Consider the following 20,327-nt stretch of genomic DNA (forward strand, 5'->3'; position numbering starts at 1 on the left):
TCCTGCGTAGCCGGCTATTGCCATTCTCGCACTGCACTAGCGGTACACCGGTGTACCGCGAGTGCAGTGCGATTTTTCTCTCGCCCCATTCACTTGAATGGGTGCGAGAGAAAGAGTCTCAGCTTACAATCGCTGCATGCTGCGATTGTTTTCTCAGTCCGATTAGGGCTGAGAAAATAATCGCTCATGGGTGCTGACACACAGGCTAGAATTGGTCCGAGGGGAATGCGATGTTTTATCGCATTCCACTCGCACTGTTTTTCTCGCCGTGTGGCTTAGGCATATGGGTTAAACTTTGCCACAGGAAAGCTGGATGCACTTGATCAATTTGAGCAAGGCTAGTCACATGACAGTATATCATGGTGGAAGACGTCAAACCCTAAAGCCCATGGAAGTCTGTGGAATGCTTGAAAGTGACAGACAATGTAGGGATGCTCCCAAGTGCATTGCGTGCTAAAGTCTCCCAGTATTGGGCTTAGGGAAAATGGCACCTGGAGGTGGCGCGTTCCAGATGAGAGCTTGGCTTCTCATTGAGCCGATAGCTCAATCCGTGCACTCCATGGGCCATTTCTTTGAAGCCCGCACCACCGACGGCTACTGGAACACCCGCCGCACTGTGACATTGGGACAGCATCTAGGACACCTGCTCCACCGCCCGAAGTATTGCTCTGCTCCACCTGCTTTGCCTTCTGTGACCCCACTCCATGACCGCTGCCGCCCCCACCTGGTAAGAGACCACCAGATTATAAGATTGAACCCAATTTTTATCACCTTTTTTTCCCCTCAAAATTTGGGGTGTGTCTTATAATCCGATGTGTCTTATAAACCAAAAAAATACGGTAATTGTTTACATAATAGAATTGGTTAAATTGCCTTGTTGGCACTTTGCGATAAATATATGTGTTTTGGATTGCATTTTGGACACTCGGTATCTGAAAGGTTCGTCATCATCACTGGTCTATGATAATAGAAGAATACCATTAGACAATTTCACAAATCTGATCCTATGGAGCTTTCTATGGAGTTCAGCATCAGAAAAACAAAGGTGTTAAAAACCAGCCTTGTTAAAGGGAACCTGTCATCAGAAATTTAGCTATAAAGCTAAAAGTTCCCCCTCTGCAGCTCCTGGGCTGCATTCTAGGAAGCTTCCTATAGTTCTTGTGGCCGCTTTTATACCAAAATAAACACTTTGTAAACTTGTACCTTTTCTTATGTAAATTTTGTAAATCTTCCATGGGGGCGGGCTGCCTGGGGTCCGTTGCTGTCCTCCTGCCGATTTACGCCGCCCCCGAACGCTGAATTTCAAAGCTCAGGACGCCGCCCCTGGAGTAATAGGGGAAAGTGCGGTCACGAGGTTATGGGCGGCACTTGCTGATGACACTCACAGCGCCGCCCATAACCTCGTGCCCGCGCAAATCGTCACCAGCGGTCACACGTGCACACAGTGCACGGCACCGCTACAGTGGAACAGCGCATGCGCGGGACCACGGGCACCCAGGAGCGGCGTCCTGAGCTTTGAAATTCAGCGTTCGGGGGCGGCGTAAATCGTCAGCGACGCGGGCGTGTCGTTATGAGAAATGCTCCACGCCTCCTCCGCTCTGATTGGTGTCACACCAGGGTGTATGCTATGGACAATTATACGACTCTGTCGTTGCCAAAATTGTTGGGAGGAATGATGTGTGACGGTGTCCACACGACCGCCTTGGTCAAACAATATATCGCTGAATGATGTAGCGTCGTTTGTGAGATGGGTACGTGTGACCGCTACAAAACGACCTATGAGCGATCTCAGCAAATCGTAGCAACGATCTGGGCGTGTCATAACGCTAACGAGATCACTAGCTATCGTTGCGTGTAAAGCAGCCTTTACTCTGGGCAAGTATAGTTCTTTATTTCTTGCACAACTTGTGTGACAATCTCTGTATGAAAAACCCTGAATCCATATAACTGCATAGGTTTCATCAGTAGATATGGTTGTTTTTAATGATGTTTGGTCAATAACTCACATTGCCATGATAATATGAGCGAGACCATAGTTTATTGCATATTAAAGTTTTAATCAAGAGAGTCATGTGACCCGGAGTGACCCGGAATCTTCTGCAGATCGAGGTGTTGGGTTGTTTATGATAATATAAATCTCGCCTTGTTTATTTTGATGAGCAGATTTCTCAGTGTTTTAGTATTTCCTGTAGTTTTACAGCTTTCTTATGAATCTGGCAGCAGCACACAACTCATGTTTTTCCCAGTCATCTAATTGTGAGATTTTCAGTGTCCAGGGATATATTTAGAAAATAAACACACATCAAACATATTTGATTACTTGTCTTCTGCCAAACGCACAGCGTTAACCTAAAACACATGACACGTATCCTGTTTACTGTTCGTAACCGGCCGGAGCGATGTTAAGCAATTGTCAGAAGGGAGAGATATATTTTGTGTATTTTTTATGAAAGTTCTTCGGTTCTTGCTGATTTGTTAATTAAAGTTAATGAATTTTATTATTTGTAAATTGCGGGGAAAAAAATATTTTTAAATTTTTCTTGTAAAAAAATGTATTTGATTTCTAAATCAAATCAATGACCGAATAACAGCCAAGCACCATCCTTATATGTGTTACTTGATCATGGTCCAGGAGTTGTCAAGTCACAAACTGATGCCCTGGCAAAACCAGGTAGTCACACGTTAGGCCCCCGCATGCCACCTTCCCTCACCTAGGTCACATACAGCCGACCTGAAACCCTAGTCACCCCCATCAGGGCAAGACAGGCACACCAGTGGGCGGGACCAGGCGGTTAGGAAACGCCCACCTAGGGGTCTAGACAGCCCGGGGCGGGAAAACAGTCAGTTAAGCAAACAGATTGAAGTTGTAGTTCAAGTTGAGAGGAGTGGAGGCTAGAGCTAGGTGTAGCTCCAGCGGAGAAGTTCAAGTTGAACGGTGCCAGGGTCGGAGCCCTGGTACCTTGGCTAGGTGGCAGACGGTGGTCTCCGTCAGCAGGAGATGGGAAGATGGGTCGGCAGATCCGAGGAGGACCGGGACAGGGTTGGAGCCCACCGGTACCGACACTGGAGCCAAGACTGGAACCAATGGAACCAATGGTCTAGCTAATCAACCGATTGAGGGCAGGATTACAAGTCCTGTCCCAACCAAAGTCCCAAAAGCAGACAACCACCCACAGAGAGGGATAGGGCAACCGCCAGGGCCCATAGATCCCACGGGTCAGCGTCAGCGGGCACGGCTCCTCAGGCACACAGAAAGCCGGGAGCGGACTCCCATGTTCCATACCGGGAAGTCTAAACACACAACCACAACTAGTGTAGAGGAAAAGACGACGACCACCAGCCCGGGTGGGGGACCAGAGTACAACTGGCCGCGGCGGCCGGCCACCAGCACCTTGGTTTACCAAAAGACTCGTGTGATTCATTTACTTGTGAGTAACCAAACATCCCCTAGTACGTCCGGGCTTGCAGGCCCCTGCCATCGCCATACCCTGCACAGAGACACTGGGCCCCGGGGCAACCATCCCTACCCACGGAGGGGTTAACATCCGGCTGCCACTACATCTCACCCGGGTATCCCACAACAGCAGCGGTGGTGTCCCACTTCACCACACACCGTGGGTGGCGTCACGAACTGAATACGGTCAAGGCCGTACAACTAGGTCCCCCTTTTCATTCGGCGTGTCCGCGTGACCCCCGGGTCCGGAGGATCTCTCTAGCCACACAACACAGCGGGTCCGGATCCGAGCAGCCCAGCTGCTGCCGGCGTGCACAACAACATATTTACCCTGTCTATTTTCATATATTTTGCCTCCTTATTGTTTTTAATATTGTTTATTTTTTTATTTATGAGAATAAAAAAAATATATTTTATATCAAACGGTGTTCTGACTCTTTGGGGCAAGTTCATGTCCTTCCTTGTCCATGAGAGTCTTTTTGAAATGATTATATTGCTACAATAGGTTAGGAGCGGACAATTAATTTCCCCAAGAGGCCACATGAGAGAATTGCCAGTGTAAAGGGAAAGGGGAGGGGCGGGGGGATCCAGCAACAGCAAAAAATAGAGTAGTTTATATAAAAATCAAAAATTTATTGTAACTTAAAGATTAAAATGGAAAAATTGCAAGTGAGCAAAGGAAAAGACATCAATTACATCCTTACGCATTTTGGACAGGGAATTAAAAACATGTCCTTAATCATAGGTAAGCCTCATGAGAGACCCTGATTGTTATAGAGGGCCCAACCAACCAACTAACCAACCAACCAACCCAGCTTAATTCTGCTTTTTATTATTTTAGATTTCTATCACTTATTGTTGAACAGAAATAAAGAGATGTTTCCCTACTTAGACATCCCCTTATCAATTGCTATATTCTTTTATGTAAAAGACTTGGAGCAGGGCCCCCTGCCCTGCATGTTGCTCAGATGTATGAGTCCTTGTAACTATCATGATTCATGCATAGCTCTGCCGCTCCTGAGCTGGTGCATGTATCCTGCCTCCTCTGTTTAAGTCTCTTGGGAGGGTCTTGTTTGTTCTGGCCTCGTTCCGAGGGTCACGCCGCCATATCTTAGTGCAGCTGCCTCCGGTACACCGCCAGTGATATTTCGAGCACTGCTGTGTGCTCTGTTCCTGTGAAAAGTTCTCTGTTTCTTGTCCTGCTACATGGTATTGTTCGTCCTAACCTTTATCCCTCCTGCCTGATCTGACCTACATCCTGTCTGACCTGACCTACGTTTTCCCCGGCCTGTCCTGAGCTTCATTTTTCCTGCCCGTCCGTACTTCCGTCCCTTCTTCCCAACCTTTCTTCCTTTCGTTCTGTCCTGTCTATTCTCTAGTCTCCTGTTCTGTGCCATGTTCTCCACATCCTTCCCTGTGCTTTCTTGCTTTCCCATTATCTGACCTCGGCTGTGTTCTTTAACTTTGTCTAGGTTTCCCCTCGATACTGACGTAACATCCCTGCTTAGTCCCTCACTGCTTGACAATCCCTGCTCTTGTTTTAGTGTTTTAGCGACCTCTAGTGGGCTTCTGTCTAACTACACGCAGGAGTTCTTTCCCTGCGCACCCTAGTGGTAGCTTCACATTAACATTCTAAATTCTACAAATGTGCCGCCTTCATTTACGTAGTTATGTCCCCTATCCTGGAAACCTTCCGTGTATACAGTCATATGAAAAAGTTTGGGTACCCCTATTAATGTTAACCTTTTTGTCTTTATAACAATTTGGGGTTTTGCAACAGCTTTTTCAGTTTCATATAACTAATAACTGATGGACTGAGTAATATTTCTGGATTGAAATGAGGTTTATTGTTTAACAGAAAATGTGCAATCTGCATTTAAACAAAATTTGACCGGTGCAAAAGTATGGGCACCCTTATCAATTTCTTGATTTGAACACTCCTAACTACTTTTTACTGACTTACTAAAGCACTAAATTGGTTTTGTAACCTCATTGAGCTTTGAACTTCATAGGCAGGTGTATCCAATCATGCGAAAAGGTATTTAAGGTGGCCACTTGCAAGTTGTTCTCCTATTTGAATTTCCTATGAAGAGTGGCATCATGGGCTCCTCAAAACAACTCTCAAATGATCTGAAAACAAAGATTATTCAACATAGTTGTTCAGGGGAAGGATACAAAAAGTTGTCTCAGAGATTTAAACTGTCAGTTTCCACTGTGAGGAACATAGTAAGGAAATGGAAGAACACAGGTACAGTTATTGTTAAGCTCAAAAGTGGCAGGCCAAGAAAAATATCAGAAAGGCAGAGAAGAAGAATGGTGTGAACAGTCAAGGACAATCCACAGACTACCTCCAAAGACCTGCAGCTTCATCTTGCTGCAGATGGTGTCAATGTGCATCGGTCAACAATACAGTGCACGTTGCACAAAGAGAAGCTGTATGGGAGAGTGATGCAAAAGAAGCCGTTTCTGCAAGCACGCCACAAACAGAGTCACCTGAGGTATGCAAAAGCACATTTGGACTAGCCAGTTACATTTTGGAAGAAGGTCCTGTGGACTGATGAAACAAAGATTGAGTTGTTTGGTCATACAAAAAGGCGTTATGCACGGAGGCAAAAAAACACGTCATTCCAAGAAAAGCACTTGCTACCCACAGTAAAATTTGGTGGAGGTTCCATCATGCTTTGGGACTGTGTGGCCAATGTCGGCACCGGGAATCTTGTTAAAGTTGAGGGTCGCATGGATTCAACTCAGTATCAGCAGATTCTTGACATTAATGTGCATGAATCAGTGACGAAGTTTAAGTTACGCAGGGGATGGATATTTCAGCAAGACAATGATCCAAAACACCGCTCCTAATCTACTCAGGCATTCATGCAGAGGAACAATTACAATGTTCTGGAATGGCCATCCCAATCCCCAGACCTGAATATCATTGAAAATCTGTGGGATGATTTGAAGCGTGCTGTCCATGCTCGGCGACTATCAAACTTAACTGAACTGAAATTGTTTTGTAAACAGGAATGGTCAAATATACCTTCATCCAGGATCCAGGAACTCATTAAAAGCTACAGGAAGCGACTAGAGGCTGTTATTTTTGTAAAAGGAGGATCTACAAAATATTAATGTCACTTTTATGTTGAGGTGCCCATACTTTTGCACCAGTCAAATTTTGTTTAAATGCGGATTGCACATTTTCTGTTAGTACAATAAACCTCATTTCAATCCAGAAATATTACTCAGTCCGTCAGTTATTAGATATATGAAACTGAAATAGCTTTTGCAAAACCCCAAATTGTTATAAAGAAAAAAGGTTAACATTAATAGGGGTGCCCAAACTTTTTCATATGACTGTATATGTCACCCATCCTGAGCTCCTTTTTGGTATATGCAGTCGTGACTAAAATTGTTAGCACCCTAGAAAATGTTCCAGAAAATGAAGTATTTCTGTAAGAAAATTATTGCTGTTACCTATGTTTATTTCTTTTTGTGTATTGGAATAACACAAAAAAAAAAAAAAAACAGAGAAAGAAAAAGGAAATTGGACACCAAAAATGGGCCAGACAAAATTGTTGGCAGCTTTCCAAAATTGTGGGTAAAAAATTTTGTTTCAAGAATGTGATGCTCATTCAAACTCACCTGTGGCAAGTAACAGGTGTGGGCAATATGAAAATCACACCTGAAAAAAGAAAAAAAGGGGAGAGGTGGCTCAACCTTTGCATTGTGTGTCTGTGTGTTCCACACTAATTATGGAGAACAGAAAGAGGACAAGAAAACTGTCTGATAACTTGAGAACCAAAATTGTTGAAAAATATCTACAACCTCAAGGTTACAAGTCCATCTCTAGAGATAACTGTAGCTAATCTCCTTGGACGTGGATGGCTGAGAATAATTGTTGAAATTTTGCAGCGCAGGATAGTCCGGATGGTGCCTATGTAGGGGTGTCGCCCCTATGAACGGTTAAGCACTCTGTGGCTTTAAGAGATAGTGCTCCCTTGTGTTCTGTGTGTTGTGGATAAGCCCAAAAGCCGCTTAGTAACACTGTAAAATGTGGATCTACCACTGCGCTGCTGTAGATACGACACACGTCAAGGAGAAGTGATACACAACTTAATAAGGTGAGCATATTCCCTTATTTATTTTTACTCTGTTTTTGAGTAAGGCCCTATTGCGCTTTTTTCCCCTAGCACTTTTGTGGATAAGTCGGCAGAGTCTACGCTCCTTGTTAGGTAGACTAACCCTGCCCAAAAAGAGCGTGAAGAAGAAAGAGAGCAAGAGCCTTTCCTCATGTCAGTGTTGGCCCCATTCAAATGACATTGTTGCCAGGTCTCCTGAGGCTCAAGTGATGTTCTTATGATGTTCACATGTTGTAGCTGACATTTAGAGGCAGTTAGAGAGCAACAGTATGCTCTTACTTTTTCCAGGTGTCAGTTTTATTTGAAAGAAGTGAAAGTGACATTGTCACACATGTAATGGATAAAGCTGTGGACAGGGCTCCTAGACTGGCCCTCAGGCTGGGGGGACCGTAGCTTTTCCTGATGAGTTACCTCTAAAGGTGAGGATGTCTGAGCCGCCTTCCTTACCATACACCTGATCAGCCCTGATCTTATAACCCCCTTGCCCCCCACCTCAGTGGAGGGGCGAGACAAGAGAGTGATAAAACCAACAGAGATAGACAAACAGGGGAAATCAAAGCTCACGGCATGCTCACACAAAGGTATAAGACAATAAGAGGTATGGAGGAAAATAAGAACCAGGAGGAAACAATAAGACAACAGGAGAACTCCACAACAAATCTAAGTCCCATGACATATAATCACCAGCAGGACTGGGACACAGCAGCACACAGACCAACATAGCAATAATCTATAGTCAACATGGGAAGACAGATTACACTATCTTAAAAAGGCAAGGATCAAATGTGATAGGTTTCCAGCAACATGTGAATCCAGAGGATACCAGCAGGATAGTAGAGGTTATCTCTTTCTAGACTGACTATGAGTGAGCACACAGGTTGTTGAAGCTTGAGCCTGCCTGTTGTAACTCAGAAACACCAAAGAAACCATGAGGTGGAGTGTCAGAATCTGTAGTGCGAACATCTGATGCCGCCATGACAATTGGCGTGTTTTGAGCAAAACTCCGTGTGACAGATATGTGCCCATTAGTGGCTACTGATTGGCTGCAGGGCTCACGTAGCATAGCAATGTTGTTATGGTCACTGAGAGGTGGCGAGCATCCGGTGGTGGACCCACTGGACCGGGCACCGGACTCCCCCGAAGGCGCAACCAGCTGTTAACCCCTATACAGGGACTGTGTGGTGCACCAACTAAAGGCCTAAATGCATCACAGCCAGGTACCTGTAGAGATAGTCTCTTAAGGACGGGTTCAGTTTCGTAATGTCCGAAATTGGAGTACACAGTTGCAGCAGCACGGAGATGGTGGCACAGAGGTGAAGACACAGACGTGGCAGCACAGAGATGAAGGCTCAGGCATGTCGGCACAAGGGTAGTGTCTCTGATGTGGCGGCACAACGGTGATGGCTCAGGCATGTCGGCAGAAGGGTAGTGGCACTGAAATGGCGGCACAGCGATGATGGCTCAGGCGTGTCAGCACAAGGGTGGTAGAGGATCAGGCTCTATACACGAGACTGATACAAGGACTAGACACAGTAACATACAGGGACCTAAGAACTAGCAACACACTATAGCTAACATTGCTCAGGCACCTCCTGTCAGGGGAGGCAGACTTAAATACCTTTACGGTAAAAGGTGACACCTGGTATAACTTCCAGGTAATGGGACACTGGCCCTTTAACAAAGGGGGCGTGGCCACACATGCACCCTACGAGCACTCACAGTAGCAGTACACGTGGTCTGGGAACATGAAGAGGTGGTAGCAGACCCCAGAGCAGGAGAGGAGGCTGTGGAACTGCTGATCAGGTGAGAGGGAGGATGTCCCTGCCGGAGCCTGGTGTGGATGCCATGCTAGGAAAGGAGGACGTCCCTGCTGGAGTCTGAGAGCAGGGGAACGTGTGGATGTGTGACGCCCTGGCTTATCAGGTCGTCACAGGGTATTGTGAAACCTGCCCTTCTGCACAGTATCCACCCTCCTTGGTTAACGGATCCCAGTCCTCCGGTGTTGCTAACAGCTAGTTCAATGAAAATCCTAGGAACACTTCCCACTTGAACCTACCAGACACACCATTTGGGGGCCTGAAGGGAATAGGACCGCCCACATGGGGGGTTGGTGAGGAGAAATTGAGGACAGTGACAGTTGAGCAAAAGCGGAGTTGAGTTATGACAGTGGAGAGTGGAGGAGGCAAAGTGACTCTCTGGGAGGGAGAGGTCACGGAGCAGGACTCCTGAGTACTATTTGGCAGACGTTGGTCTGGGCCTGGTAGGAGCTGAAACCCGTTCGCAGAGGACAGTGTCAAGGTGCACGGACTGCTGAGGAGGGCAGCCGGCGGCGTTGAGCTATCACCGGGCAGGCCGGAAAGTAGCTTCACACGTTTCGGTAATTTACCCGACGGGGGTGAAGACTTCAAGTGTCATGCCCAACCCGCTCCAAAATCGGGGTAGTAGCGCACCGATGGGATAGGACTTTCCCACTACAGTCCAAAGAAATGCTACGCGTGAACCTTGAAAGCAAGCTCACTTTGTTAGCCATACGGGTACGCAGGACCCAGAGAGTTTCATACCTATGGGTCCAAGTGAGACTAAAGTGCCAGGGATAAGGCCACAGACCAACAACAGCACCGAGGGCACGGATCCAGGCGTGCTCCCCGCAGACTACGGTGGTGCTCGGAACTTTGGTTTACAAGCTGTCGGTGTGGTTATTCTGAGACTGAGTACATTGGAAACCCTCTCTGCACCTATCCCCCAATGGCACCCAAACTCCACCATCCAACACCAACGGGCCACGGGACACCAACCCCCTACCCACAGAGGGGTTAAACATCAGGCTGCCACACCATCGTCACCGGGCTCCCCAACGACAGCGGTCGTCCCCTATATTAACACGCACCGTGGGTGGCGTCACAAACTTTTCCAAAAATCCCACTGTGCATATCACCCCCACCCTTATAATCGAGTGGCCGCGTGACCCCTGGGTCCAGAGACCCCTCGAGCCACCGCAGATCCGGATCCGAGTGGTGGCAGCGGCCCGGCTGCTTGCCCGGGGGCGGTACAGATGCTATACTGGGACAAGGGTCGGGTGCTACCTACAAATTTCACACTAGTCCCGTAAGATCCGACGCTGCTGGAATGACTTTGGCACTGCGGCACTGCGGAGGGGAGGGATTTATCTCCCCATCTCCTCCGTTGCGAGAATCGCACTGCTCTCACGTTACACTGGTGTAACGCGAGAGCAATGTGATGTTTCTCCCGCCCCCATAGACTTGAGTGGGTGCAAGTGAAACAGGATTGGATTCCACCTGCAGCATGCTGCAACTGTTTTCTCGGTCTGATTAGGGCTGAGAAAATAATCTCTCATGGGAGCTTCCACATAGAGTAATATTGGTCCGAGTGGAATGCGATCTTTTATCACATTCCACTCGCTCCGTTTTACTTGCCGTGAGTGCTGACCCTCAGAAGAAAAACAAAACCTGACTTGCTTGTGTTAGGCATGGCGACCCAGGTGGAAGCCAATACAGCTGTCCATAAGGCTGCTTTCACATGTCAGTATTTTTGATCCGTCTTTCATCAGTATTTGTATGTCAAAACCAGGAGTGTCTCCAAAACACAGAACAGATGTCCATCTCTCAATTATAGTTTTTCTCTGTAAGTTCCATTCTTGGCATTTGCATCCAAATACTGATGAAAAATACTGACGTTTGAAAGAGGCCTAACAGGAACTTTGGAGGCTATCGATTACTGAGCAATTTCTGGTTTTGAGGATTGGCATAGTTTTGTTAAGGGTCTCAACTTTCTGAAAGGGTTTGTAAAAATCTGTATTCTTATGCATTATTTTTTTAATAATATTTTTATAATAGTAATTATTATTATTATTATTATTAGCAGTAGCAGAAGTAATCTTCTTCCTCTTCTTCCTCTTCTTCTTCTTCTTCTTCTTCTACTTCTTCTTCTTATTATCATTATCAGTAGTAGTAGTACTTTTGGGGAAAGTCCTACTAAAAACAATAATAATTAATAATAATATCATTATTACTACAATTTATTTTTTGGGGGAGATATAAGTAGCAATAGTTATTATTATTATTATTATTATTATTATTAATAACAACAATAATAATAATATCAATAACATCAGTAATAATAATAATACTACTAATCATCCGATTTGGGGGAATCATTATTTAGAATAATACAGTTTGTAGTAATAAATGTAATAATATTTGAAATAATAATAGTATTACTACAAATTATTTTTTCGCTCACATTTCCTTGGGGCAGAATATGCCTGTAGTCTCAGAGAATCTGATGCAGTATTGCATATAATGATTTGTTAGCCATTGATATAATGGCTAACACAAGAAATACAGCATATTAGTCCAGGATACTACTTCTCATCTGCACAGCTTGTTTTATTCCAGCCTCCTTAAATAGCCATTTATCCCATAGACCTTATCAAGTCACCATTTAGAGCACTATGTGGCGCTCCTGGAGGGGCATCAGCTAGTGAATGTATGACTGTAGTCAGCCACGCAGCATCTTTACTTAATGTGCCTTTATTCGGTCATTCTTTCAAGCACGTCATGCACTTTGTAGACCATAAGAGAGCACCTTCATTTCAGATCAAAGTATAAGAAGACAGAGTAAAAGCCTCATTATGCCATCTCTACACATAATGCATAATCACAGGCAATTCTACTCCATCCAAGGACTAGAGATCTGCATGAGACTGTCCAGAATAGGAAAGGGACAGGAAGTTTCCTAAATTCAGTGGATAACTTGATCTGTACTATTAGTAAATTGTCTAATAATCAAAATATTGGACATAGAAGCGAGATCCTCATAGTAAAAATCAAATAAGTACCTCATTATGAAGCCGCCCAGATCAGAAGGGCCTAAGAGGGTGCTAGGCTCGTGTGCTCCTGCCCTGAAGACACCGATCATTGTTGAATCAGAATACTGTAAACTGTGGTTAAGTATGCAATGTGTTTATGCATAAAGTGTAACTGTGCAAGGCTAGTGGCCAAGGTTAGGCACTGCTTACTGGTAAAGAGAATAGGTTCTGCCTAGTGACAGATGGACTTAGGCAGGAACGAGATAAGTTCTGTGGGTCGCCTATGTGCCACTCCCGAGACAGCCGACGGGCTGCTCGGACCCAGATCCACAGTGGCTCGAGGGGTCTCCGGTAGAGATGAGCGAACCGGTCGCGGTTCGGCTCGAGGTCGGTTCGCCGAATGGAGCTCCCGTTCGAGTTCGGTTCGTCGAACGTTCGACGAACCGAACTCGAACTGCATAGGAAACAATGGCAGGCATTCACAAACACATAAAAACACCTAGAAAACACCCTCAAAGGTGTCCAAAAGGTGACAAACAACTCACAACACAACACAAACACATGGGAAAGGGACAAGGACATATACTCATGCGAAAACAAAAGAGCTGGACAAGGAAAAAGAGAAGGACACACAGATATATGAGTATATGCAAGGAAACATCGATGCCATTACTGTGCAACTTGAGCCCTGCTCATTTTAGGCTTCCAATCTGGATAAATTGCCTGAGATTGCCACGTACGCCTTGGGGATCTTGTCGTGTCCTGCAGCCAGCGTTCTCTCGGAACCTGTCTTCAGTGCTGCTGGGGGTCTGCTGGCAGATAAGCACACGCGTCTGTCCACTGACAATGTGGACATGGCTCTCAGAGGACTTTTCTTCCCCTGGGTCAGCCAGGGGACGGGAAAGGCACGCGTATTTTTGAGAGTGCTTCATGCAAAGCATCTTTTTCTTTTTCAAAAGGGGGGTCAACTGATGCCAGTCAAGTGGGGTGTGTGTGGCCCAATTAGTGGCAATGAGGGAGACTGTGGTTGGAGTCCCCTCGCTGTGTTTCCGAAAAGAACCAAGATGAACAAGTCATGGCTCTCAGAGGACATTTCTTCCCCTGGGTCAGCCAGGGGACGGGAAAGGCACGCGTATTTTTGAGAGTGCTTCATGCAAAGCATCTTTTTCATTTTGAAAAGGGGCATCAACTGATGTCAGTCAAGTGGGGTGTGTGTGGCCCAATTAGTGGCAACGAGGGAGACTGTGGTTGGAGACCCCTCGCTGTGTTTTTAAAAGAACCAAGATTAACAAGTCATGGCTCTCAGAGGACTTTTCTTCCCCTGGGTCAGCCAGGGGATGGGAAAGGCACGCGCATTTTTGAGAGTGCTTCATGAAAAGCATCTTTTTCATTTTGAAAAGGGGCATCAACTGATGTCAGTCAAGTGGGGTGTGTGTGGCCCAATTAGTGGCAACGAGGGAGACTGTGGTTGGAGACCTCTTGCTGTGTTTCTAAAAGAACCAAGATGAACAAGTCATGGCTCTGAGAGGACTTGTCTTCCCCTGGGTCAGCCAGGGGACGGGAAAGGCACGCGTATTTTTGAGAGTGCTTCATGCAAAGCATCTTTTTCTTTTTCAAAAGGGGGTCAACTGATGCCAGTCAAGCGGGGTGTGTGTGGCCCGATTAGTGGCAACGAGGGAGACTGTGGTTGGAGACCCCTCGCTGTGTTTCTAAAAGACCCAAGATGAACAAGTCATGGCTCTCAGAGGACTTTTCTTCCCCTGGGTCAGCCAGGGGACGGGAAAGGCACGCGTATTTTTGAGAGTGCTTCATGCAAAGCATCTTTTTCAAAAGGGGCGTCAACTGATGCCAGTCAAGTGGGGTGTGTGTGGCCCAGTTAGTGGCAACGAGGGAGACTGTGGTTGGAGTCCCCTCGCTGTGTTTCTAAAAGAACCAAGATGAACAAGTCATGGCTCTCAGAGGACTTTTCTTCCCCTGAGTCAGCCAGGGGACGGGAAAGGCACGTGTATTTTTGAGAGTGCTTCATGCAAAGCATCTTTTTCAAAAGGGGAGTCAACTGATGCCAGTCAAGTGGGGTGTGTGTGGCCCAATTAGTGGCAACAAGGGAGACTGTGGTTGGAGTCCCCTCGCTGTGTTTCTAAAAGAACCAAGATGAACAAGTCATGGCTCTCAGAGGACTTGTCTTCCCCTGGGTCAGCCAGGGGACGGGAAAGGCACGTGTATTTTTGAGAGTGCTTCATGCAAAGCATCTTTTTCAAAAGAAGGGTCAACTGATGCCAGTCAAGTGGGGTGTGTGTGGCCCAATTAGTGGCAACGAGGGAGACTGTGGTTGGAGTCCCCTCGCTGTGTTTCTAAAAGAACCAAGATGAACAAGTCATGGCTCTCAGAGGACTTTTCTTCCCCTAGGTCAGCCAGGGGACGGAAAAGGCACGCGTATTTGTGAGAGTGCTTCATGCAAAGCATCTTTTTCTTTTTCAAAAGGGGGGTCGACTGATGCCAGTCAAGTGGGGTGTGTGTGGCCCAATTAGTGGCAACGAGGGAGACTGTGTTTGGAGTCCCCTCGCTGTGTTTTACATGATTTTCAAAAGGGCATGACATGCCGAAGAGGTTGAGTTTCATCATCTGCAACTTGTTGGCAACAGAATGGCTGCCTTTACACCCTTTTGAGACCGAGGATTTTCGAGACCTTATGCCCATTGCAGTGCCCCAAGAGCCGATGGCCAGTCGTCACTCCTTCTCCAAGAAAGGCGTGCCCGTGCTACCACAGTAGGTCGCACACAACCTCACCGATTCCTTGAGAAACTCTGTGTGTGACAGGGTGCATTTCACCACAGATACTTGGACCAGTAAGCATGGACAGGGGAGTTACATGTTGCTGACTGGGCACTGGGTAGTTATGGTGAGAGATGGAGAAGGGTTTGCTGTACAAGTCTTGCTGTCCCCACGACTTGTGTGTCAATCCTTCCTCTGTATGTACAAGTTCCTCCACTGCTTCTGCCTCCTCAACCTCGTGTGGGTCCTCCACCTCGGCCCAAACCCTGTGTGGTCAGTCCACCCTTCCTTGTAACTGCGCCCAAGGAATTCCACACACCTCCTTACTATGCTGGCAGCACAGCTCAAGGCCATCAGGCGGTCAAATGTTTACTTTGAAATGTAGGGGAAATGTGAGACACCGCTGAGGAATTGTGGACGGTTAGCTCTGGAGAGTGAGACCGAGGTTCATCAATAGTTGTCTCCACTCAACCAGCAGCCAGGGAAGGTCGGGTGCGACAATGATGCAAACCAGTCTGCGACCCTTCTTCAGGGCAATGTGGAACACGTGCCTTGTATGGCTCACGTGTTGAACCTGGTTGTCCAGCAATTTTTAAAACACTATCCCGGCCTACATGGCCTTCTGACCAGGGCATGGTGTAACGCCTGCCTGGATCGACACACTGAGATGGGCTGTAAAGGATAGGCTAGAGGCAAGCCACTCACCAAGCTGGACATCCAGAACCCTAAAACCCTTTAACCCCTATACAGTGATTTGGAATTACACAGGGCCCAAGTTGATCAATACCTGTGGAAGGCTGCAGTTCCAGAGAATAGTAGTCATGCAGGGTCAAAAACATTAATTGAGGAAGAGGAACAGAATGGGATGGCCAGGACTTAATCAGAAAACAAGCAGAGGTGAAATGCGGATCGGCCAACGAGGCACATAAACAGCAAGCAGGAAAAGTAGTCAGGTAACAAGCACACAAACTCATAAAACTGAACTGGGGGTAACAGTAACAAAAGGTTCATAGCTTTGTCTGGCAGTGGTCTGCAGACAGGAGGGGCCTAAAAAAGGGTGTGGTGTCTTCCCATTGGTTGTAGCTGAATGATGATACTTCATCTGTGAGATACCCACCACCTACATTCAGCCTGTGGTTCTGTATCTGTCAAGGTAACGCAACCCAGTGGGTGACCATAACCTGCATCCACCTGCGCCGCTGGCATCGACTCCTTTCCCATCATCAGCACTATGCACGAAAGGAACACGTTGTCACCTGGCGACCGGAGTACAAATTGATTGAGTGGACTACGTTGGTGACTTAACAGCCTTGTGCGGCAATGATGCAAACCTGTCTGCGGCCCTTCGTCAGGGCAATGTGACACACGTGCCTTGTATGGCTCACGTGTTGAATCTGATTCTCCAGCAATTTTTAAAATACCATCCCGGCCTACATGGCCTTGTGCAGTGGGCACGCTACTATGTGCTCACTTTCATCCTTCGCACCCAGCAGCTCAACAACTTTCATCACTCCTGAAGTCTTAGGGTCTGGCGGTTAAACGCCGGAAATGCGATGTTCCGACACGCAGGAATTGGAATCTGCACATGTTGCAGCGTCTGTGGCAGCACCGCAGAGCCCTGCTGAAATACGGTATGATGTATACCCTGGGCTAACTTGATCCAGAGGTGGTGCAGATCACGCTGCTGGAGTGGTGTCAGATCAAGGACGTTTGCACCCTTCTACACAGTTTACAAATGTCGAAGAAGATGTTTAGCACTGGCAATGTCATTCTCAGCGTGACAATTCTGGTCATCTACAAGATGGAGCACACTGTAAGCATTATTCGGAGTCATTTGTTGGTCCAAGAGGAAGGGGAGGAAGTACAGGAGGAGTCATATGCAGAAGGGATAATAAGATGTACAAGGTCCATACGTTGAGCGGCACCTAGGCGGCAGTCATGGTGGGGGATAGGGATTAACAAGGGCGCATAGTATCAGCAAAAATTGTTGAGGAAGGTGCAGGAGCCCATGAAGAAATGGAGGACGAACTTGCGATGGGCATGGAAGACTCAGCAGATGAGTAAGAGCTTGCTCACATTTTGGTTGTGCGAGGTTGTGGGGAGAGGGCAGAGGAAGGAGGCACGATTCTCACCTCTCTTCCACCAACACACCAAGGACTTGGTCCTCCTGGATGCACAAGACACATGAGCGCCTTCTTGCTGCACTACCTACAACATGACCCTCGGATTGTACGAATTCGAAGTAATGCTAACTACTGGGTTGCCACACTGTTAGATCCCCGGTACAAGACAAAATTTGGCGAAATAATTCCTGCCATAGAAAGGGACGCACGTATACAGGAGTATCTGCAGAAGGTGGTACGGATTCTTAGATCTGCTTTTCCAGTAAACACCAGTGCTGCACAGAGTGAATCTAAATGCTTTGTCATGGATAGGAGGAAATGGTCTTTTACTTGTCCACATCTGAGGGACCGAGGGCTGGCTGCTGTGCTGAGATGGCATTGAGTACGGTGTCCCTGCAGAGTTGCACTTTTGGTCATATACCAAATGAGTTTAAAAAGGACAGATGCTGGTGGAAAGGGGAACAGGTGTGTTGGAAAGGGGAAAAAAGTTTTTGTCCGTGGGTTTGGTGGTTAAGCAAAAGTAACATTTGATGAAGAAACACCATCTGTTACGGTGGGACTGGCAGATTTGGATAAGGTGGTATATACTATGTTACCGCTATATAACGAAAATTAATAAGAAAAGAAAGAGAAAGGTATATATCCCCATCAGTAGTCAGTGTCCACCGTGCTCCCAGATGGAAAAGGAGAGGTTGGCAACTGGAAGGTTAGGTGGAGGATACAGATCTGTGTGGCTATGAAACTAATAGTTGCCTGAACCGAGTTAGACGCCACTCGGATCTTGAGACTGGGAGCCCTGTTAGCGTCACAGGGTCCACACGCCCACCCAGCCCAGGAACTCCCTGTTAACATCACAGGGGCCATTCAGTACGCTGACCGTGTGCATTGGGGCCCCACCTGTGGACAGCAGGCGCATCAGCAGCAGCAGGCCTGTTAATGCCACTGGGCTGCACAAGCAGGACTTGTAGGACAGGAGCTGGTCTTAACCGTTCTGCGTTACCAACTGTGGTGGCGGCCTGCATCGACGCCCTATCCCTGCCTACCTCTGGCCTAAAGCCGCAATGGGTTCAACACATGGAGGTGTGCTCTTTCGGAGCATAATAGAAGACTGCGCACCTCCTTGTTGGCTCCAGCCCGTTTTATAACCTGGGTCCGCCCCAAACCAGGGTGGACCACAATGCACCTCCTGGAGACAAAAGCAGAGTGACAGGTCATGAGTGGCATAACTAGCGTCCTATTTGGAACCGCAACTTCAATAATGACCTCATGGCTGCCACGACACAAACACCTCACCAGTCATCGTCTGACCATCAATAATGAGGTGACAAGTCATAGGGGCGGGCCTCTGCAAGCCATTTGGGAGAGGCCTGGCCACATCGTCAGGACACCTGATGCCCTGTGGTCTATATGGGCCCCCCCCCATCAGGGGCAGGGCCAAAGAGTTCATTACTGGACCTAGTTTCTGATGCAGTAAGTGCCTGAGCATGGTCAGTTGCATAAAATAGAGTCTCTGAAAAAAGACTATCAGCTTTAGCATGGTGTCTCGGCACAAAACAGGACTTAGACCCCGCACGGAATGCAAGTACCTGTGCAAAGAGGCTTTTCACACTAAGTGTGGGAGCATGTGTGACGCCCTGGGCAAGCCAGGGGTCACAGGTCATCACACCACCACACCCTACACCCCAGTTAGGAACACACAGCTAACCTAAAATCCTTGTTGCCTTCCTCCAGGAGCTGGTGTCCATACCAGGGGATGGGCCAGGCGGTTGGCTCCACCCACCGAGGAGTTCACAGCTCTGGAGGCGGGAAGAACCAGGCAGATAGAGTTTGGAGTTTGAAGAGAGTTGAAGTCTAGCTGAGGGCTAGAGTGGAGTTGAGTGAAGGAAGTGAAAGTAGAAGGAAGTAAGAGTAGTGACAGAAAAGAAAGAGTTTGAAAAGCCTGAAGTTGGTCCGGCTGTGTGCCCGGACCGTGACAGCAAGGTCAGCAGATGGCGGTGACTGTCTGGAGGGGTGATTGCTCGGAGGTTGCTGGAAGGACCGCGGACGGGTGGTGACCCGGCGGTCTGGAGCTGTATACGAAGAACAGTCAGCACCAGGGCAGGGGCCTCTCGGACCCCGGCAAGGCTAGGAGTCGCCATAATTTGCCAAATCCGTCAGTGAAGGGGACGTCTGTCTCCAGACAACCAAGTCCCGATTGAAGGCAACAGTCCAACCGTGGTAAAGAGACACCGCCACCGCCAGGGCACCAGTTTCTCAGGGCCAGCGCCTGCGGGCAAAGTAGGGCTCCTCCAGCCCATATCCAAGCCGGGGAGCGGGTTACCGGTGGGAACCCATCGCAACCATCATCAACATAGGTGCAGGACAGAGGGACCATCACCGTCACCTACTGGGGAAAGCAAGTGCAGCCGTCCGTGGGAACCGTCTTTCCAGCCGTGTGGTTTACCGAGAACTGTGTCACCGTCTCAGGCTGAGTGAGTACCACAGTGCCGCAAGGCACAGCGCTGCCCCCGCGTCCCTGCGCCCACCAGGCCCTGCATCTCCCACCTCATCACTGGGCCCCGGGATCACCAACCCCTACCCACGGAGGGGCAACACAACAACTTGCTGCTCCACACCATCACTCCCGGGATCCCCATACAGAGCAGCGGTGGTGTCAACAAATCACCACAACCATGGGTGGCGTCACGGACAATAGATTATATCCCAAAACCCAACCCCCTTTCACTCCCGGGCGAGGAGCGCCGCTCGAGACCCCCGGGATCCGGCCCACCGCTCGAGCCACCACTGAGCAGCAACAGCCGGACCCGAGCAGAGGGGTGAGCGCAGTGCTGACACCCTCCTCCCCGCCCGCGACAACTTGGCGTCACGAACAGGATCTTACCGCTCTGCCGTCTGGTAGAGGTGCGCCTTGTTACCGCCGGAGGTGTCCGGCAGAAAATTTTCAGAAGCCGCCATCTTTGGCGCGAAAAGTCCCCGCTCGAGCGTCTTCTCGAGTAGCAGAGGCGCGAAGGCCAAAA

Source organism: Anomaloglossus baeobatrachus, chromosome 3 (genome assembly GCF_048569485.1).
Source record: "Anomaloglossus baeobatrachus isolate aAnoBae1 chromosome 3, aAnoBae1.hap1, whole genome shotgun sequence".
In the NCBI taxonomy this organism is placed as follows: Eukaryota; Metazoa; Chordata; class Amphibia; order Anura; family Aromobatidae; genus Anomaloglossus; species Anomaloglossus baeobatrachus.